Source organism: Heptranchias perlo, chromosome 26 (assembly GCF_035084215.1).
Source record: "Heptranchias perlo isolate sHepPer1 chromosome 26, sHepPer1.hap1, whole genome shotgun sequence".
Lineage (NCBI taxonomy): Eukaryota > Metazoa > Chordata > Chondrichthyes > Hexanchiformes > Hexanchidae > Heptranchias > Heptranchias perlo.
The window spans coordinates 17804309-17827544 of record NC_090350.1 but is presented as its reverse complement, the minus strand read 5'-3'; the positions used below and the strand labels follow the sequence as shown (position 1 = coordinate 17827544).

General features: G+C 42.1%; 1 protein-coding gene and 1 pseudogene across 1 annotated transcript in view; one reads left to right on the top strand and one right to left on the bottom strand.

Annotated features, from left to right (window-relative positions):
- The window catches only part of csmd2 (CUB and Sushi multiple domains 2), a 1323345-nt gene that overhangs the window by 604890 nt on the left and 695219 nt on the right, over positions 1 to 23236 (bottom strand). The gene's annotated exons all lie outside the window — the stretch shown is intronic.
- LOC137342798 (histone H2B-like) lies at positions 21636 to 22024 on the top strand (annotated as a pseudogene).

Genomic DNA, 23236 nt, shown 5'->3' with positions numbered 1-23236 from the left:
TGGATGAGAGGGTTGTCCTATGAGGAGAGGTTGAATAGAATAGGCCTATATTCTGTGCAATTTAGAAGATTGAGGGGTGATCTCATTGAAATGTATAAAATTCTTAGAGGGCTGGACAGGGTAGATGCTAGGAGGATGTTTCCCCTGGCTGGAGAGTCTAAAACTCGAGGTCATAATGTCAAGATAAGGGGTCAGCCATTTAGGACCGAGATGAGGAAATATTTCTTAACTCAGAGGCTTGTGACTCTTTGGAATTCTCTACCCCAGAGGGCTGTGGATGCTCAGTTGTTGAGTGTATTCAAGGCTGAGATTGATGGATATTTGGACACTAAGGGAATCAAGGGATATGGGGATCTGGCGGGAAAGTGGAGTTGAGGTCGAAGATCAGCCAAGATCTTATTGAATACTGGAGCAGGCTCGAGAGACCATATGGCCTACTCCTGCTCCTATTTCTTATGTTCTTATCTATCATTTATCATTTTGTCAACTATTCTTAAATTACCAATTGTAAGCATGCCCTTTCATGACCGTACATGTTGGATTTGACACCAGATTAAATAGGTTGTATTTGGTATCATTGTCCAGTAAAATCTAAGGGACCCCAAACAGAACCTTTGCATGGGCCCCTGCAAGGCAAACGCCGCCCCCGTGTTCATATTCAGGGGCCACCCTAGTGCAAACTACAGCTCAGAATGTGGGCAAGCAGATCTATTGTGTAAAATAAACCAGTTACCACTTTCAAAACAAACTAATAACCAAATCTATTTACCAAACAGCTACCAGCCAGCAACAGGAAGCCAGCCAGTCATAAGATTTTTTCAAACTGCTTTCAGCTGCCATCTTCATTTTTGAGGATTGGTTCCCGTGCCTGTATTTTCAAGAAATCACTGCATCCATTTTGACTGTTGTTTTTAAACATAGACTTGCTTGCAGCTTATATTAAGATTGGTCATTGTCCTGTATTCGTATCTGAAATTGTCTTTTTACTTCTGTCTATGACTTCTTCTGTAAATAAATTTTACCAAGTACTTTTAACCTGTATGAGTTGGTCTAACAATGTGTTATCTTTTACCTGCTGATGTGACAGGACAATGTAGTGTGCATCCCACATATTCTCTGGTAAGAAATTGATCTCCAATTTGAGGTTAAGTGTTAAATCTCATTGCTTTAACTTGCAAACAGTAATGAATGAAAATGTAGATTTTGATTCATTAGAGATTCGGATAGTCGGGAAACAGTAGCCTATCTATCAACATGGGAAAAGATATTGGGAAAAGGCCTGAAAAGTAACAGGAACCTTAAACTGATTAAAGCACGAGTTAACAATTAATTTCTCTCTTCCCTATTCCATCAACAAACAGCCTCTGTATGACCACAATAAATGAATAGCAAAGAAAAATGTATAAAAAACCATTACTTACACATGCATGCTACCCAGCCTCAAAGAGCAAAGAGTTGAAAAAAGTTAGGAAAGAACATTTTCAAACTAACTCCTATATTGCAGTGTTAATGGCTGCTACATGGATCTGTAGCGACATTGTGAACAAACTATGCTATTTGTATTTGTGTCATTGAATTTATTGCAGGAGAAGGAACATCTGATTCAATGCAGCAAACATTGTCAAATAATAAATATCTTATGTTGTCACTAAAATGTGCAGGGGATAGAAAATGAAGTGAAAACACAATACAGTCTTTCTGGTTTTCTTGCCTCAATTGCTGAAAATACAGCAAAAGCACTGGTTTATTTTCAACCCAGAAAGCTTTTTTTTTGTAAGTTGAATACTCATCAACATTGTTTAATAGCACCTTTTCTGGCTGAAGTATCATAAATTAAGGATAAATTTTAATCACTTCTTCCATAATGAAAGTTCCTAACGCCTGTATTGTGATCGATATGTGACTTTATCAAAGGTGACAGAGACCATTATTATTGGCGCATTAGAACTGGCATTTTGTCAAACATTCTATTTCACAATGCTTCTGTCTTCCTTAGAGAATGCAATAGGAAATTGTTACTTTGTGCTACCCCATGTCTAGCCCCAGCCAATAGACCTAATTAACTTTTAGACACCTTTTAGATGTCTCCAACAGAGATGACGAAGGATATACGAGCACTGGTGGGACAGCACTCTCATTAGAACAAAGCTTTAGGATGTAGCCTTTATTGAGACTTAGCTCTCATTTACAAATCTAATAAATTAAGTCAGCCAAAATCAGTCTAACAACATCATTTGGGTTTCCAATGATGTTCTTGCAATGCAGCGCTTGAAGCATTCGCACCATTCTGCAGAGCAACTCGAGGCCCTTGAAAGGTGATCAAGATGCAAATTTTGATATTCATCACGGTTGCTTACTGCAGTGCAACTGCACGTTGCTGTATCTTATGCTGAAGAACTCAGGGACATGATGGATTAGGTTGGAATACTGTCTGGTCAACTTTGTGGCCTAAGTTCCAATCTAATCAATAAGGATGGGACTAACGTTGTCTCTTGCTGATACTTATAAGCGTGCCAAGTGAAATAAGTTTGGGTTGTTACTGATTCAGTTCTGAATGGGAGAAGGACTGAATTGTTACCTTTCCTCAAATAAGCCACAAGCGTGGCTAATGCGGGGAAATGTTAATGTTACCTAGTGTGTCAAGGGATGCCCTTTTAATGTTGGATCACATTAGATGCATGGACCTGGCTAATCAAAATTTTAATGAACAAGCAGCAAAGCTGAAAACCATAATTCCTTTTTTAATCAGAGTTAACATTCTATCTTTGACCATAAGGGTTAAATATCAACACAAAAAATGTGTTTTCAACATGACCTCACTGCTTTTCCATTAATTTCTCTTGTTCTGTCCATATTTGAATGCACAGATCTCCTGTAGCATTGCAATTTCATATGTTTGTATACATTCTGGTGCCTGGAGTGCAATGGTGACACTTAGCTGGTAAAATGGAGCTGTGTCTAACCAGGTCTGTCCCTTAAAGGCCATTACCCTTAAGTACTCCCTGTGGGAAAGTGATCTCAATTGGCAAATCCAGCTAAGCGTATCTGTTTGTAAACCCCAAGATCATTTAGCGGTCAAGTGTGGCTGCTTGTAAATTTCTACCTCCAGGTTACAAGAACCCAGTATGAGCTGGCTTACTTTCTTTATAAAAAAATGTTTTGTATCTGTAATAAAATGCTATGTCCAAGACCTCTTTATAGAACAGTATAATAGCAAATCACCCATGCTGTTGCTTACACTGTTATGTGGGGAGATAGGAGGGGTGGGGGTGAGGGTTGTTGGGGTACAGGAGCAGCGAACATCTCCAGTGAAAGGATTTGGAAAGAAGGTTCTAAGAGATCTGCTCAGAGATATGAACAGACAAACATATGAAAATGATGGACAGGAGAAGAACAGGTGGCCCACTGAACCTGTCCCATACATTTTTTTAATTGGCAGGATGTGGGCGTTGCTGGCAAGATCAGCAATTATCGTTCAACCCCAGTTGCCCTGAGAAGGTAGAGGTGGGTCTTCCCTTTTTTTTTGATACAACTGAGTGGCACTTCAGAGGGCAATTAAGAGTCAAATCACGTTTGTGTGGGACATATAGGCCAGACAGCAAAGACAGCAAGTTTCATTCCCTAAAGGACATTAGTGAATTAGTTTATTTTTTCTGACAATCTGACAGCTTCATGCTCATTTTTACTGATAGCAGATTTTTATTTCCAGATTTCTTTTTAAAACTGCATTCAAATTCTCAAACTACCATAGTGGGATTTGAACTCCCGTTCTCTGGATTATTAATCCAGACCTCTGGATTATTAGTCCAGTAACATAATCATTATCCCCAAAGCCACCACCCACATAATCCCCAGGGAGGGGCAAAAATAAAACAAATAAAAAACACTGGGCCAATTTTGCAAAAAGAAATGTGGGAAAATCTTCTCCGACTCCCAAAGTTGATCAAAATGAGTTCCAGGAGACAACAGTGACCATAAAGTACAACGCACAATACCTCACCTATCTTTTGCACACGTGATATCAGCTATTGTCATGAACTTATCCTGATCCCTTATGAATGCGAGCAGTGAATCCGCACTCACAGCACAAGCCAGCATCTTGTTCCAAAGGCCAATGACCCTCTGCAAAAAGATTCACCTCCTGACGTGGAGCTTAGTTATTTGCTTATGTTAATTATATGCATGCCTCCTGATTCTCCCCAACCTATCTAATTCAAATCTTTTATCCACAAGGACACAGTCTATTCCCTTCTTGATTGTAAAGACCTCAATCAAATCTCTTTTTGTGGCTATCCTATCAAGTCGACACTTGTCTCGGGTAGAAGGATCTAGCACTCGAAGTCTATTGTGGTAAATAAGGGTCTTTAAGCTCCATATCTAGTCACCCTCCTCTGAACCTTTTCTAGGGCATGGAAAGACCAAAACTGGACAAGGTATTCAAGATGAGGCCAAATCCAGCATTAAATTATCTTATACAAAGATAATTTAATGCTTTTTGTTTTATTTTGGATGATCCTAGCAATACATTCGAATATTCTATTTGCATTTGCTATAGCCTTGTTGCATTGGTTTGTGACCCTTTGCAGAATTGTGTACGATAACACCTCAGTCTTTTTCCCACTCAACATTCTTTAATTCAGCTCCCTGCATGATATATATGTTCGGCATTAGCCCTACTCATTTGCATTACATTACACTTATCTACATTAAATATTAGGTGTCAGACACTGGCCCATTCCCCCCATCTCGCCTAGATCCAATTGTAGTTGTTTTTCCTAACATTTACATAAATCATAAGACCATAAGAGATAGGAGCAGGAGTAGGCCATTCGGCCCCTCGAGCCTGCTCCGCCATTCAATGAAATTATGGCTGATCTGATTTTTACCTCAACTCCACTTTCCTGCCTTTTCCCCATATCCTTTGACTCCCTTGCTGATCAAAAATTTGTTTAACTCAGCCTTGAATGTATTCAATGACTCAGCCTCGAATGTATTCAATGACTCAGCCTCCACAGCTTTTTGGGGTAAAGAATTCAAAATATTCACGACCCTCTGGGAGAAGAAATTCCTCCTCATTTCCATCTTATTCTGAGACTATGCCCCCTGGTTTTAGACTCCCTCATGAGGGGTAACATCCTCTCAGCATCTACCCTATCGAGTAACTCAGAATCTTGTATGTTTCAATAAGATCTCCTCTCATTCTTCTAAACTCCAATGAGTATAGACCCACCCTGTTCAATCTTTCCTCATAAGACAACCCTTCCATATCCGCAATCAACCTAGTGAACCTTCTCTGAACTGCCTCCAATGCAAGTATGTCCTTCCTTAAATAAGGGCACCAGAACTGTACGCAGTACTCCAGGTGGACCACCCACGAGTTTACAGACAGTTCCCCCAATGCCTTCTTCCAGATCGTTAATAAAGGTATTGAAGAACAACTTTCCGAATACTGATCCCTGCGTGAGTCCCCTAGTAATCAGTCTCCACACAGAATCACTACCATTAATAACAATATTCAGTCTATGGGAATACAACCAATTGATTATCCAATGCAATATCTGTCCACCGATCCACATAACTTAGTCTTATAATGTAGCCAACTGTGTAGCACCTTGTCAAAATCCAAGTATACAATGTCAAAACATTCAACCTGGTTGATAAGACATGACCTTCTTTTCCGGAAGCCATGTTCAGAGTCTCTAATAACTCCTCTCTGCCCAGGTGGTCATACAGAGCATCCCCAATGATCTCTTCTACCAACATGCCTACAACTGAAGTCAAATTAATAGGCCTGTAATTTCCAGGTACTAACTTGTTGCTCTTTTTGAATATTGGCACATGAGCCAAATGAGCTGTTAAATATATAAGCAAGTGGCTCACTGAGCACAGCTCCTGTTTCTTTGAGCATCCTCAGGTGAATTCTATCAGGACCAGCAGCCCGATCTGTTTCGAGACCCCATACTCTTTCCAGGACTATATCCACATCTACTTTCACATTCACAATTTAAGAGTCAATTACACATTGCAGTAACGGTAACTGAGCATAGTCTACTGGAGTGAAGACTGATGTAAATTAGCCATTTAAAACCTTATCCTGGGAGTTCAATCTGCTGTGCGGAATACTTCAACAGCCCCATGCGTTCCTTAATAGCCCTGATTCCTTACATGGTTAAACAACGAATTTGCTATTGCTGCCGCAGTTATCCACAATCTTCTTCTCCAATGACCTTTTGGCTCCGCTGATAGCAGTTTTTGTTGCCTTCAGCTGAGCTCAATATCTATCCTTGTTCTCCTGAGAGGTATTTTCTTTCAGTCTCCAAAGGTACTTTTCGAGTCTGATTTGTCCTTGCATGCTACTAGTTTAGCCACATTGGATTTCTTTTACCATGTGCCCTTCTCTTGACCCTCGGGACCAAAATACCTTTGCAAGGTATTGCATTTCTTTTCTATGTTAGTAATATCCCTACCAATCCAATTGAAATCCTCTGCCATCTTTGTAAATCGAGCCCTCTTGAAATCTGGAACTAGTATTAAATTCTTTGCGACTCTGATTAAGTTGAATCTGTTAACATTATGGTCCTGAGGAGGGGTTTCAAGCCTGAAACGTCGACTGACTCCTGTTTTTCCACAGAATGCTGCCTGACCTGCTGACTATTTCCAGTTTTTAGTTACGTTATTACCTCAATCAACTGCATTTGTGTGTGAATTCTTCCCTGTCTTAACTCACTTCTTGCTTCGAATCCTTTCGCTGGTGGTGGATGGGCTCATTAAAGCAATGTTGTCCAATACATTGGCCACCGAAATGCATTTTTGATTAGTGAATAAAAAATGAGTGATAGGCACCGTCGCTGGGCATGCGATCTCAATACTTATATTCACACGACGTATGCTTGTGTATTTTAACCCTTTTTGTGAATTTGTTGGTAAAATGGTAAGATGAAAAGTAGAGTGTGCGAGTGTTCTTTGATCGTTGTGAGTGCTTTACTTCCTTGGTTACTGCTTATTGGTTACCTGCTAAAATGGTGTGTGACACGGGTGAAAATGCTGGACTTCAGCACGATGGAAACACCAGCACCATTATATGGAGAGGGAAGGTGTCATTGTGGTCAGCTCGACTAATCGGAATAACTGCTCCAGGTCAGCAGAAGAGAGAAGAGAGTGGGCCCAACCGACAACGAGCAACTCCATCAAGGCTCGCAGGGCAAAGGGAAAGCAGCATCCACCCGCGTTCTGGATGGAGAGCAGGGACAGGTCTAGTGTGTCTTGTTGTTCAAGTCAGCATTCTCAGCAATCACTCTGTGAAGTCAAAGTACCACTTGCAACCGCTGGACAAAACCAAGAAGCTGCACTAAAATGTGCTGCGTCTGAAAAATTCATGCCAGAATTCCAAACTTTGATGAAAGAGAAAGACTGCAAAGTTTCACACTGAATGGTGGGTGATGCTTGTTAAGTAAATACACACATGACGTACATTTACCTGTATTTTACCTGACACTCGGAGCGGGGCTACAAGCGGGAGCGGACCTGGGAGAGAGCGCAGGACTCGGAGCACTACTAAAGGCCCAGGCTCGAAGGCCTACCTACTCTCTCTCTCTCTCTCTCTCTCTGGGCCTACCTACAGGCTTCATCCCAGCAGAAAGGCAATCGGTGAGAAGCAAGGTGTGGCGTCATAGGACAGCAGGTGGGTGATTGGCTGGTGAGTATTACAGTTTTTTTTCTCTGAGTTAGGGAATTGGGTAAAATTGAATTAAAAGCTCAAAGCGTAGAACTACTGGTAGCTCATTAAAATTAAAAACCAAAAATAACTGTATTTAAGGCTTAATATGTTTTTGCTTGGTTTAAGTTAATCTAATAAATTAAGGCATGGCAGGGCAGCTCAGACCCGTGGAATGCACGACCTGTGCCATGTGGGAACTCCAGGACGCTTCCCGTGTCCTGGACAACCACATGTGCAGGAAGTGTCGTCAGCTGGTGGAGCTCGAGCTCCGGGTCTCAGACCGTGCTGGCGTCACTGCAGTGCATCTGTGAGGTGGAGAGTTTCATGGATAGCATATTTCAGGAGGTGGTCACCCTGCAGATTAAGAGAGTGCAGGCAGAGGGGGACTGGGTGACCGCCAGACAGACAAGAAGGACCAGGCAGGTAGTGCAGGAGTCCGCTGAGAGCATCTCACGCTTCAACCAGTATTCAGTACTGGGTACTGGTGGGGAAGAGGGTTCCTCTGGGGAGTGCAGCCAAAGCCAAAGCCAAGACCAGAGCACCATGGGTGACTCACTTGTACAAGGTGGGGGGGCAGGAGAAAGGTCGAGAGAGCAATCGTGATAGGGGATTCTATAGTTAGGGGAGCAGACAGGCATTTCTGCGGCTGCAAACGTGATTCCAGGATGGTATGTTGCCTCCCTGGTGCCAGGGTCATGGATGTCACTGAGAGGCTGCAGGACATTCTGAAGGGGGAGAGTGAACAGCCAGAGGTCGTGGTACATATCGGTATCAACAACATAGGTAAAAAGAGGGATGTGGTCCTGCAAGCAGAATATCAGGAGTTAGGAAATAAGTTAAAAAGCAGGATCTCCAGGGTAGTAATCTCAGGATTACTCCCAGTGCCACGTGCTTGTGAGTATAGGAATAGGAGAATAGATCAGATGAATGTGTGGCTGGAGGGTTGGTGCAGGAGGGAGGGATTTACATTCCTGAGGAATTGGGGCCGATTCTGGGGAAAGTGGGACCTGTATAAGCCGGACGGGTTGCACCTCAACAGATCTGGGACTAATATCCTCACAGGGGGGTTTGCTACTGCTGTTGGGGAGGGTTTAAACTAGAGTGGCAGGGGGATGGGAACCTGAGCGGGGTAAAGTTGAAAGCAGCAAGAGAGGGGAGGACCCATGGGAAATTTACAATACAAATAGTACAAATAGTTGTTCAAGAACAAGTGAAAGGGAAAAGCAAGGGGCAGCAGAAAGAGTGTACTTTGTGTACTGCAGATAAAGTGAAAACTAGAAGGTGCAAAGCGATTAACCCAGCATCAAAGCTGAAGGTCAGGCTAGGGTATGTGGCCCAACTAAGAGTTCTATATACAAACGCATGGAGTATAAGGAATAAATTAAATGAACTACAGGTTCAAATTCAAATTGGAGGGTATGACATGATAGCTATTACTGAGACAGGGCTGCAGGGTGCTCAGGATTGGAAACTAAATATACCAGGTTATAAGGTCTACACGAGAGATAGGGAAAATGGAAGAGGGGGAGGAGTAACCTCAGTGGTTAGAGGTGAAATCACTTCAATGATAAGAGAGGTGAAATCACTTCAATGACAAGAGGTAAGCAGCCAACAGAGACCTTATGGGTTGAATTGAGAAATAGGAAAGGATCTAAGACTACAGTGGGAGTTGTGAATAGGATCCCTGGCAGCAGCTGTGAAGTGTTAGATTGTATAAGTGCAGAGATTAGACAAGCATGTAACAAAGGCATAGTGGTCTTAATGGCGGACTTTAGCCTTCACATAGATTGGGAAAAGCAGACTAGCAATTGTTGGAAAGGTAGTGAATTTCTTGAGTGTGTCCGGGATAGTTTTTGAAAGCAGTATGTCCTAGAGGCAACAAGGGGGCAAGCCATACTAGATTTAGTAATGAGTAATGAACCAGATTTAGTTAACAGCTTAACTGTGCATGAACATCTATTCAATAGCGATCATAACATGATCGAGTTCAAGGTAGTGTTTGAAAGGGAAAAAAGTGAATCAGCTGCTGAGATTCTAGACTTGGATAAGGCCGATTTCAATGGGATGAGACAGAGACTGTCCACAGTAAACTGGGCAAATCTGTTAATGGGTAAAATGACTGATGATCTGTGGGAAATGTTCACTGAAACATTTAACGTGATACAGAACTGGTTTATACCCCTGAGGGGCAAGAACTCTACTTGCCAAAAAAAACAGCCATGGACAACTAAAGAGGTAAGGGACAGTATAAGACATAAGGAAAGGGCATACAAAAAGGCAAAAAATGGCACAGATCCTGGCAAATGGGAAAGATACAAAGATCAACAAAGGGTCACAAAACAGATAGTAAGAGCTACAAAAAGAGAGTATGAAAAGAAACTTGCAAGGGATATCAAAACCAATACAAAGAACTTTTATAGTTATATTAGGAAAAAGAGGGTGGTCAGGTGCAGTGTTGGCCCCTTAAAAACTGAAAGTGCGGATATTGTCATTGACAATGGGGAAATGGCGGACATGTTGAATAATTACTTTGCGTCAGTATTTACAGTAGAAAAAGAGGATAGCATGCCGGAAGTCCCAAGAAAACGAATATTGAATCGAGGACAGGGACTTAATTAAATTAACATAAGTAAAGCAACAGTAATGAAGAAAATAACAGCACTGAAGAGTGACTAGTCCCCAGGACCAGATGGTTTCCATCCCAGGATTTTAAAGGAAGTAGGTGAGCACGTTGCAGATGCCCTAACTATGATATATTTCCAAGTCACATATCATCCCGACTTGGAAATATATCGCCGTTCCTTCATCGTCGCTGGGTCAAAATCCTGGAACTCCCTTCCTAACAGCACTGTAGGAGAACCTTCACCATACAGACTGCAGCCGTTCAAGAAGGCGGCTCACCACCACCTTCTCAAGGGCAATTAGGGATGGGCAATAAACGCTGGCCTCGCCAATGATGCCCACATCAAGAACAAATTTTTAAAAATTATTCAGATTCAGGAACTGTCCCTCCAGATTGGAAAATTGCACATGTCACTTCGCTTTTTAAGAAAGGGGAAAATGCTGGAGTCTATGATTAAGGATAGGGTGACTGAACACCTCGAGAATATTCAGTTAATCAGAGAGAGCCAGCATGGATTTGTGAAAGGTAGGTCGTGCCTGACAAACCTGATTGAATTTTTTGAAGAGGTGACTAAAGTAGTGGACAGGGGAATGTCAATGGATGTTATTTATATGGACTTCCAGAAGCATTTGATAAAGTCCCTCATAAGAGACTGTTAGCTAAGATAGAAGTCCATGGAATCGAGGGAAAAGTATGGACTTGGTTAGGAAGCTGGCTGAACGAAAGGCGACAGAGTAGGGATAATGGGTAAGTACTCACATTGGCAGGATGTGACGAGTGAAGTCCCGCAGGGATCTGTCTTGGGGCCTCAATTATTCACAATATTTATGAACAACTTAGATGAAGGCATAGAAAGTCGCATATCTAAGTTTGTCGATGACACAAAGGTTGGTGGCATTGTTCGCAGTGTAGATGAAAACATAAAATTACAAAGGGATATTGACAGATTAGGTGAATGGGCAAAACTGTGGCAAATGGAATTCAATGTAGACAAATGTGAGGTCATCCACTTTGGACCAAAAAAGGATAGAACAGGGTACTTTCTGAATGGTAAAAAGTTAAAAACAGTGGATGTCCAAAGGACTTAGGGGTTCAGGTACATAGATCATTGAAGTGTCATGAACAGGTGCAGAAAATAATCAAGAAGGCTAATGGAATGCTGGCCTTTATATCGAGAGGTCTGGAGTACAAGGGGGCAGAAGTTATGCTGCAGCGAGACAAAACCCTGGTTAGACCGCACTTGGAGTACTGTGAGCAGTTCTGGGCACCGCACCTTCGGAAGAACATATTGGCCTTGGAGGGAGTGCAGCGTAGGTTTACTAGAATGATACCCGCACTTCAAGGGTTAAGTTACGAGCAGAGATTACACAAATTGGGGTTGTATTCTCTGGAGTTTCGAAGGTTAAGGGGTGATCTGATCGAAGTTTTTAAGATATTAAGGGGAACAGATAGGGTGGATGGAGAAAAACTATTTCCGCTGGTTGGGGATTCTAGGACTAGGGGGCACAGTCTAAAAATTAGAGCCAGACCTTTCAGGATTGAGATTAGAAAACATTTCTACACACAAAGGGTGGTAGAAGTTTGGAACTCTCTTCCGCAAACGGCAATTGATACCAGCTCAATTGCTAATTTTAAATCTGAGATAGATAACTTTTTGCCAACCAAAGATATAAGGGATATGGGCCAAAGGCAGGTATATGGACTTAGGTCACAGATCAGCCATGATCTTATCAAATGGCAGAGCGGGCTTGAGGGGCTGAATGGCCGACTCCTGTTCCTATGTATTGTGTGTAAGATGTTTTATACTAAAAATATTTTTATACTAAAATGATTAGTGCATGTTGCTGTAGCCACACCTGTGGCTAGTTACCGATTTCTACTGGACAACACTGCATTAAAGGCTCCCTCAGTATCGTTTTGCATGTTGTGTGCACTCACAAACCTGTCTAATAAAGCACAATGGCCAATTATCTAGCTGTGATAGAGCTCAAAAGTGAGTTATTCATTACTTCTCTTTGCAACCCAAAGAAGAACACAACAGAAGAGAGAGGCTGGAAAATACAGCCTCCTCCCATCAACTCTGCATGCCTTGGACACGACTGATGACCTTACTGAGGGAGATAAAAAGCCATTCCTGGCACAGATCCTTTCGAGGGCATCCCGGAGCCACCTCACTTCCTTTTCCCTGTACGGTAGCATGTAGATGGAGCACAAGATTCGGCAGCAGGATACACTTAGTATCAAGTGTGACCAAGGGATGCACCTGGCGAAGAAGAAAAAGGCCTCAACACACAAGAAACCTAAGAAAGTGGATATGGTTGCAAGGGATACTGGAGTTGGTGTTTCTCTAAAGGGCCACTGCCATTTATACTGTCGTATGCCTGGCCGTACAGCGATGGTGGCTGAAAGATTGTAGGGGTTCAGCGTACAATGTGTTGGGGTGTCAAGCCAGGGAAACCCGATCCAGAAATGTTTCTTCAGGGGGTTACAATATATAAAATGAAGTGGGTTTGAAGTAAGCTTTGCCTCGTGTTACAAGCACGTTGCTGCTCGAGGGATGGTGGCCTCTAACTGACCTCAAGATGTGCCTATTTATAGCAGTAAAACCATGTGGCTTTACAGGGACAGCTAAAGTAGCTCCCCACAGCTACAAAGCAATACACTGTGTCATGCTGCTGTCCTTATTGAAAAGTGCAGCTCTTGGCTTACTGTGAGCAATGCCATGGGTTATATGCTAGTTTTCAGTAAACTTCTAACGTTGCTTTTGTGACTTGATTTCTGCTGTACATTGACAATACTTGAGTACATTTACAGATATGTAACACTGCAACAAAGCTCCTAAGGGAAACCTGTTCACCCAAATTGCCATTTAATCCTACTCATTACAAAAGAAAGAAAAAAAAAACTTGCATTTATATAGCACCTTTCACGACCTTGGGACGTCCCAAAGCAGTTTACAGCCAATGAAGTACTTTTGAAGTGTAGTCACTGTTGTAATGTAGGAAAAGCGGTAGCCAATTTGTGCAAGCAAGGTCCCACAAGCAGCAATGAAATAAATGAACAGATCATCTGTTTTAGCTGTTAGTCGAGGGATAAATGTTCACCGGGGTGCTGGGAGAACTCTCCTGTTCTTTTATTTCCACCTGAGGGGGCAGATAGAGCCTTGGTTTATCAGAAAGACGACATCTCCGACAGTGCAGCATTCTCTCAGTACTTCGCTGGAGTTTCAAGCCTGGATTATGTGCTCAATTCTGTGGATTGGGACATGAACCCACAAGCTTCTGACTCAGAAATGAGAGTGTTACCACTGAGCCAAAGCTGACACCTTGGTTGGTGCTTTAGATTCGCACCGTCATTTCATCTCGGGGACCTGAATTTGGATCCTGCGCAGACTGATGGGATGAAAGGCTCCTCTCTTGCTTGCTATAAAGTTGCTGTGTGAAATGAAGCAGTCTAGGCTTAATTGATGGCAAGGGGAACGGGAATGTCAGGTTGGTACGGTAAAAGTGCTCTTTTGAGATTGGTGTCGAGACATATTGTTAGCGTAGAGCATAGGGAGGCTTTTACCCTGTATCTGTTCTGTTCTGCAGCTGACCTGAGAATGCCCAATACTGACACTGGGTGACTGGAGTAAGAAAATATTTCATTTCCCAAAACTGGCATTCCTTGCTCAGATGAGCATAAGATTGCATCAAAAAAGGGGAGGACTCATCTAACTAAAATAAAGCAGCGAGAATAAATAAAATAAAAAGTATATCATTCCTTACCCTTTGAGTTTGAAATAATGAGGTTTTGCTACGGTTGATTTCTAAATTTATCCAGCTCGACACAAAAGCTAGAGATTCTCATCATTATAAGGGAATGGACAGTGTGCAAATCAAAGAAAGAAGATAAAAGTAGGAGGATTTAGATCATTCCCACTAAACCGTATTAACATCATTGTATATTATATGAGGAGTATTATGAGAGTAATTAGCCTTTGAAATTATTTCTAATCTTGTAATTTTTGGGGCAAATTCAAAATAATAAAAAGCCCTTGGAATATATCACTCCACTGTTGATTAGTACTGATTTTGGAGTTCATCAGAATGCTGAGTACCTAAAAATGAGGGCAACAATACCAAAATCTGACCAAGTGACCAAGAAATGGCATTGCAATAAAAAGGCAGTTTGATTGATGTTTTATGATCCAGCGATGATAACACCCACGAACATCAAGTGTTTAATGAACGACTTAAAGCGATATATTTAACTTAAATACAAGTTAATCGTGATAAACTAACAGGAGAACTTGGGTCATTTCCACTGCACATTTTCACACATAGTATATTCATTTTTGTAGCTTGCAAGTCGAAGTACAGTATTGCTCCATTAGTCTAACCAGGTAGCCAACTAATTACTATAAACCACAGGAGCCATAATTCCAATATTCATTCTCGGTTGCAGATCAGTTGACTCTCTTTATCTTACAATGTAAAAGCAAATCAACCACAAAATCCTGTCTGAAAGTCTCATCAAAGTCAAAGATGCACCCAATGAATGAAATATGATTTTTAAGAAAAATGTAATTGATCTGCTGTAAATGTGTCATTATTTAATTACTACAGTCTATGTCCAGCTTGATGTAATGCTCTAAGATTCAGGTATACAAACATGGTTATGCTGGTGTACCGCAAAAAGAAAACAAGTCAAAATCGTTACCAGCAGTGAATAATGAAAGCTTTGAAAAACATATTTTTGTTCTACTTTTATCATGTAAAAAAATCGAATAGATCAAAACCAGCGCCCAGATATCACATGGAAGGCTGTCTGCCATTTGTCAGAAGTGCCTGCAGTTATAATCATTCTAGCTTGCACTGCCACTAATTACTTTTGCTCAGGCGATTTGTTCTTTTGACCTTGTCTAACTCAACTGAACTAGTGCCTTCCACCCCTCCGTCCCCCCAAATTGCATGTTCAGGGTCTTGTTAAATTCTAATTTGCTAAAGTGTAATTAAGCAAGAATTTCAGGACCCTCGGCATCATGAATGTTTCAAATACATCAAAAAGTCCACTGGAGTAAATTAGCCTTCCCATCAAAAGCACCAAGGATTTAAATTGTGGTAGTTATCCTGACAGAATCCAAGATGCTCCTGTCACCAAAAATTATATGTGAGGCTTCAAGTGAATCATACGCACATTAATAGACGATACAACTCTGCAGTAAGCTGTAACATGCTGCACTTTAAAGCAGTAATATTTCCAAGTCCCAGCTTTCAGGGGGTTTTAGTCGTAGCTAGAGAATCTCCTGCAGTGGCTTCTCTTCCTGTCCATGCACTGTTATCTCTGGAGTCCCCCAAGGATCTATCCTTGGCCCCGTCCTGTTTATTATTTAAGTGCTACATGCTACCCCTCAGTGACATCATCCGAAAACACATCAGGTTCCACATGTACACTGATGACACCCAGCTCTACCTCACGACCACCTCTCTCGACTCCTTCTCTGCCTCTGTGTTCTCAGACTGCTTGTCCAGCATCCAGTCCTGCATGAGCCGAAATTTCCTCCAATGAAACATTAGGAAGTCATCATCTTCGGTCCCCGCCATAAGCTTCATTCCCTAGCCACCAATTCCAATTCCCTCCCTGGCCATAGGTTCAGGCTGAACCAGTTTTTTTTAAAACTCATTCATGGGACATGGGCATTGCTGGCAAGGCCAGCATTTATTGCCCATCCCTAATTGCCCTTGAGAAGGGGGTGGTGAGCCACCTTCTTGAACCACTGCAGTCCATGTGGTGAAGGTTCTCCCACAGTGCTGTTAGGAAGGGAGTTCCAGGATTTTGACCCAGCGACGATGAAGGAACGGCTATATATTTCCAAGTCAGGATGGTGTGTGACTTGGAGGGGAATGTGCAGGTGGTGGTGTTCCCATGTGTCTGCTGCCCTTGTCCTTCTAGGTGATAGAGGTTGCGGGTTTGGGAGGTGCTATCGAAGAAGGCTTGGTGGGTTGCTGCAGTGCATCCTGTAGATGGTACACTCTGCAGCCATGGTGTGCCAATGGTGAAGGGAGTAAATGTTTAGGGTGGTGGATGGGGTGCCAATCAAGCGGGCTGCTTTGTCCTGGATGGTGCCAAGCTTCTTGAGTGTTGTTGGAGATGTACTTATCCAGGAAGTGGAGAGTATTCCATCACACTCCTGACTTGTGCCTTGTAGGTGGTGGAAAGGCTTTGGGGAGTCAGGAGGTGAGTCGCTCGCCGCAGAATACCCAGCCTCTGACCTGTTCTTGTAGCCACAGTATTTATATGGCTGGTCCAGTTAAGTTTCGGGTCAATGGTGACCCCCAGAATGTTGATGGTGGGGGATTCGGCGATGGTACTGCCATTGAATGTCATGGGGAGGTGGTTAGACTCTCTCTTGTTGGAGATGGTCATTGCCTGGCACGAATGTTACTAGTTCACAACCTCGGTGTCCTATTTGACCCATATCCTCTCCATCACCAAGACCACCTGTCCACTTCAACCTCCATAATATCATCCATTTCCATCCCTACCTCAGCCCATCTGCTGCTGAAACCCTCCTTCTGTGCTTTTGTTACCTCTCTACTTGACGATTCTAATGCTCGGCCTCCCACCATCCATAAATCAAATATCATACAAAACTCTGCTGCCAGTATCTTAACTCTCACCAAGTCCGATTCACTCATCACCCCTGTGCTCGCTGACCTACATTGGCTCCTGATCCAATAACGCCTCGATTTTCAAATTCTCATCCTTATGTTCAAATCCCTCCAGGGCCTCGCTTCTGCATATCTCTCTAACCTCTTCCATCCCTACAATCCTCCGAGAACTCTGCGTTCCTCCAACTCTGGCCTTTTGTGCATCCTCCACTTCCTTTGCCTCACCATTGGTGGCCGTGCATTCAGTTATCTCGGCCCTAAGCTATGGAAATCCCTCCCTCAGCCTCTCCTCCTTTTAGACCCTCCTTAAAACCTATCTCCTTGACCAAGCTTTTGGTCACCTGTCCTAATGTCTCCTCCTTTGGCTTGGTGTCAATTTTTGTCTGATGATGCTCTTGTGAAGCCCCTTGGGACATTTCTCTTCATTAAAGGAGCTATATAAATGCAAGTTGTTGCTGGTTTTTATTCCAGTACAAAAACTCTTACAGTAACACTGAATTTTCTGCCCAATTTTATCTGATGGGCTTCAACTAATTCAATTGAGATAGATTTTGAATGGAGAAAAAATTAGACCTTCAGATTCAGACGGTCCAAAGTTCCAAATATTGAGTATTAACATTTCAACAGGAAAGGTGGTAGAGGTTGCAGACAAATAACACTTTCTGGGCACCAAACATTTACCAGCGACTCTGTGCTGGAGCAGGAAGGGATGTATGGATGCACATCCTTGCTACACTGCGAGGGATTCACAATGTACAACTTCCGTAACACTGCATGGCATCAGGGATACACACTTCCCCTCTCCACCGTGAGGGCTTCCGAATATAAATCTCTCTGCTGCACTACAAGACTCATGGGGCTTCCCACCACCAGGAGCCACACTCAAGTCATATCTATCGCAATCTTTTCTGACTCACCATCCAAACCAAGGGATTAAACTCAAAATGGAATTTGTTTTTTTTTAAAAAGAAACTGCACCAATTTTCTTAGTGACTTATCATGTGCTTCATTGGTGTCTGTAAATAAGAAAAAGATTTCCCTAATATTGCTGCAAATGATAGCAGTAGACTTTAGAGTCACACCTGTCGGTTGCCGCACATCTTCAGAGACTGACCTTAGAGCCCGCACATAGGTGCCTCAAGCATCCTTCTTTTTAGGCGAGAACCCATGAAATCTGAGTCCCGTGGTCTCGAAGCCATGGGCAGCCTTCTCCTTGACTTCCATTGGGAAATCTCCACCCATTCCTCAGTTCCTCAACTATCTCACGTTTTTGTGATACTTCTGTTGCGACAACCTCAAGAACATTAATTCCTCCATGTTGATGTTTCTGCGCTCATGCACAGAGGAATGAAAAAGTAAATGACACAATGGTGAAATTGAGAAGCCTGTGGTAGAGGAACATGGGGCAAGATTTTTTGATGCAAGCATTCATGGATGGATTTGGCCTTCCCATTCATTCCCTCTTCATCATCATCAAAGTCTGTAAGGAAGAGGTTCCATCTCTCCTCCTCCTCATCGTCCTCTTTCTCTTCATCATTATTTGAGACAGATGTAAGATAGCATCAAATTAAATAATAAAAGTGCATTCATAGGCAAAGTTTTTTCACATTGATAATTTGATAATACTGAAGCAATGCTGTACAACTGTCACCAGTAACGGACAACTTAAAATGTCTTGTATATTAATTTGGATCATGCTTTATACCATCATAGGAGCAGGGACAGTTTATTTTGTTCATCTGGGTCAGACCATTCTTCAATGTCACTATCCAAAGCAGCTTGCAACACTACTCCTGATCTAAATCCAAATCTCTCTATTCCCTCTTCAATCAGGAATCGATCTAACTGCCTTTTTAATTTTTCAACTCAGTCAGCATTTACTGTATTGTACATTGTATATTGTATTATTTATTGTATTGGTTGATATTCTGTTCCATACTTTAAGTGAAGAGGTTATTCCTTAGGTTACGATTAAGTCAATCTCATAAGTTGTATGTCAAGTAAAGCTTCGTCTCCTTGATTCTGACCTTTCCCTCTACCTCAACCCACATTCAGAAGAACATTCCCAACAGCACCACAGTGGCATTTCAATTTGACAAACTGGTCACCTTTATGGCCTCTGTAAGAAAGGCTGCCAATTTAACTCCAGTTAATGGGCAGTTTTGTGCTCTGGGCTCAAGTCTTGTTGAAAATAGACTGGGACTACCCCACAATTGTTTCATTTAGGGCCAATTCGTCTGGGCCGCAGTAAAACCTAAATCTCAGAAGTGAAAAAACAAAGACGTAACCTACTATAACACCTCATCTGATCTCGATTAGAAGTCAGATTTATTATAGATTAATTGGCAATTACGTATCATCGAAAGGATTATCATAATTTTAAACGAGTCAAAGTTTTTAAGTTTTGAGGTTTTATTCTCTTTTTTCTGTTCGCCAGCATGATTGATATGCAAATAAATTGATGAATAGTACTTGCACATGTAAATCTTCTAACTCAGCCGAGAGGCAGATATAGCATCAGAAAGAAAGGATGGATCGTCCTCCGAAAGAAAAGGAATGAGTTTAAAGAGAATAATGGTGTTACAAAAAAATGTTTGGCAAACCTTTCTTGTTTGTTGATTAACACACATCACAACATAACATCAAATTATACTGGAACGCATCACCGTATCATGTAACTGTAATGCCACTGTGACAAAAATGATGTCTATTCTACTTCCCCGGAGAAAACCTTTGACAAACATTTTTCCTTGGAGAGAAATAAATGGTCAATTAGGATCTGAAAGGGGACATTTTTACGGACTAGTGGGACAGCGGGAGACCTATCTGCATCGCGGGAGATATCTGCAAAATATCAGGGTCTGGAATTTCCTGCGTATTTGCAGCCCAGAGACATGTGCAATCTAGGTCAAATACGTGGCCTAAGAGATCAAGAAATTTTGGCCTAAGTACAAAACCCAAATCTCCTCAATCTTTTACGATTGTCTATCGATCCCTTCACCTGAACGCATCTCTGCCCATAATAATGGCCTCGCCCCCAAGTTGCAGAGCCTTGTACGCAAGTTTCCTGAAAATGTGCTTGCTCAGAGGCTCTCTTCAAATTTTGACCAGATTTTCAGGGGCAGCAGGAAACAGTCATTTTTCTGTAATTTTATTGTAACGGGTGCGGGATTGGGCGCATTTTCAGATCTAACTTACAGGTTGCACCCATGGACGAAACTCCAGGCCCAGATTTTCCATGTCGCCAAGGGAAAACAAAAATAGGAAGAGAGAGAAAAAAAATGGAATAATCCTTATTTTTTGAGAGATAAGCCACTCCAGATCATAAAAACACTGTTGCTGATATTTTCGATTTCTTTAACAATTCATTGACGTTGAACTACTTCATTATAATTTCACTCTCTCTTCTTCCTATTTCTGCGCGCCACTTAGAAAAACACAATGGTGCAGATTTAATAAATCATTAACAAAATTGCAAGTGTTGACGAAACTGCTCAACTCAACATTTTTTTTTTCTAACACTTTAGATGTACTTTATTTTAAAATCTTGTATTACGTCTACAAAACTGGCTGCTTCAAAGCAAAATAAAAAATATGGAAAATGCATTTATTATCCAAAATGGCCTACTCCTGCTCCTATCTCATATGGTCTTATGGTCTTAAACTATCTAATACCACTTGTCAAATGTTGGAAAACAACTGTCATAGTTAGGAGCAGGATAACTAATTAAGAACTGGAGTGTTGTTTGAAAGTGATAAGGCGAACAGAGAGCTGGTTTCAATCACTGCTTCTCAAGAGCATACAGTATGATTTCAATTGAAGAAAAGGCTAGCAAACTCTCCCACTGGGTGCAATTGACCCTTTTGCTCTTGACTTTTATTTATATTTTCCCAATGAATTAACTTATCCCTCTCTGAATCTACGGCAAATAAAAAAAACATATTATTCTTCCTTATAACAATAGATGAAGATTAAAGTTAGACGTCCCCACTTAATGAAAACATAAAAAGGTTGGTCCAAGGAAAAGAACAAACTGACATTTTTCTAGTGCCTTTAATTTCCTCAAGCTGCCACAAAGTTCTTCATCAATAATAAATCACCTCTGAGGTGTAATCAAATGCAGCATCAGCCATTTTGCATGCAGCACAAACAACAAATTAAACAAACAATTGGTTAATTAGCTCCTTTTGATGGTAATGGATGAAGGAGGAATGACGATCAGATCAGCAGGACAGTCCGCCTCTGCTCTTTTTCAAACACTTATACAATGGGTTCTTTTATATCCACCTGAAAGGCAACACTTCCGACAATGTAGCATTGACTCAGTACTGCGCTGAAGTTATCAACCCACATTAAATGCTCAAGTCTCTGGAGTAAGGTTTGACCTCATAATTTTATGATTCAAAGGCAAGGATTCTGCCAATTGAGCCAAACTGACAAGTACTCATGTTTTGCAGTGTTTCTGAGCATGTACTTTTTCCATACAACTCATCCCCCCCCAATCATGTCCCCCCATTATTTGTGTAATACACCATTGCTCTGGCAAATGCCCTACTTGCAGGCTTTTGTTGATTATGTTGTAAAGCTAGATGTTAAGAAGAGTGTCAGAGTGGCACATTGCAACTTCTTTTATTTCTATTGCTATTTCTGTGTCTGAAATTGAGTTTGTAAATGCCTGAGGAGAAGAAAGCAACTCCCGAGAAGGGCGCCAAGAAAACCGTGAACAAAGCGCCAGCAAAGGGCGGCAAGAAGAGGAGAAAGTCGAGGAAAGAGAGTAACAAAGTGATGAAGCAGGTTCACCCAGACACCGGCATCTCCTCCAAAGCCACGAGCATCATGAACTCCTTTGTGAACAATATTTTCGAGTGCATTGCGAGTGAGGGTCCCCGCCTGGCCTATTACAACAGGCGCTGCACCATCAGCTCCCGGAGATCCAGGCCGCTGTGAACCTGCTGCTGCCCGGGGAGCTGGGCAAGCACATCATGTTGGAAGGGACAAGGGCAGTGACCAAGGACAACAGTTCCAAGTAAAACTCCACAACACCAGTTCCAAGTAAACCTCCGCCATGAACTGGAAAAACAATACACAAGCGATTTACGAACATACAAAATTGACGGGAGGAAAAGACCAGCTGATCCATCAAGCCTGCCCCACACCATGATGACCGGACCATCATGGCTAAAAACTTCTTCCGTCGCCCGACCTTAAACCTCCACCCCCCACCCCCGACATACACACCCGCAGCCATATAATGTCCTGGGAGAGGCAAAACAAACAGAAAAAAAAACAGGGCCAATAAGGGAAAAAATACTCTGTAAAATTCCTCTCTGGCCACCTTAGGTGATCGAAACCTGTCCAGGAGATCACATGGACCAAGTGCTATCTATAAAGACACTTACCTTCTATATGATGCGATCTCTGCCCCAATCAGGAACCGGCCCAGCTCCCTCTTGAAGGCCTGCAGAGAGTCAGCACCCACCACACCAGTCGGCAATGTATCCCAGAGGCTCACAATTCCCCGGGAAAAGAAAAACCAGTCTAACGTCCAGTCTATTCCTACTCTTCCATAGTTTAAACTCGTGTCCCCTGGTTGTTCTCCTTCCCACTGGGGAATGTGTTACTTCTCCACCTGGTGCCAAAACCAGGCGATTCAGATCAGATCAATGACTCATACCCAAAGTTGCAATCTACCACTGCATCGCACAGTGACTGCTAGCTCAATCAGTTGCTCGGCATGGCTTCCTAACTCCTGCTGCTATTTTCTCAGTAGGTCTTCCATCTTTCTCTGGTAATTGATTCTGTATCTCTGTTTTACTTCTGTTTTTATTTTAATTGTGCATCCTCTTTTTTGCCTTGCTTATTTGATGGCTGATGTGCTTTAATTTCACAATAGTGATAGGGTTGTTAAATTTGCAATTCCACTGTTAACTGAACATAAACAGGAAGTGAATAATGCTTTCTCTTTTATATCATTTTTCATGGCTTTTTAAAAAAAAATGGCTCGTTGAAGCTATCTTGGTCCCCAGGTGTAGCATTTTGCTGTCTTTCTACAGGCTGACCCCAGTTCCCAGTCACGCTCTGAACTGAGACAGTCTCATCAGTTCATATTGTGAACTGTGCCTAATCTGAAGATGGTGGGGGAGACACCAGGCCAGCTGCATTACGCTTTTATCTGTAAAGCTTGTAGTTGCAGACAAGATCACAAACAAATTTGGTCAAGTGTCTCGAGCTTTTTTTAAACC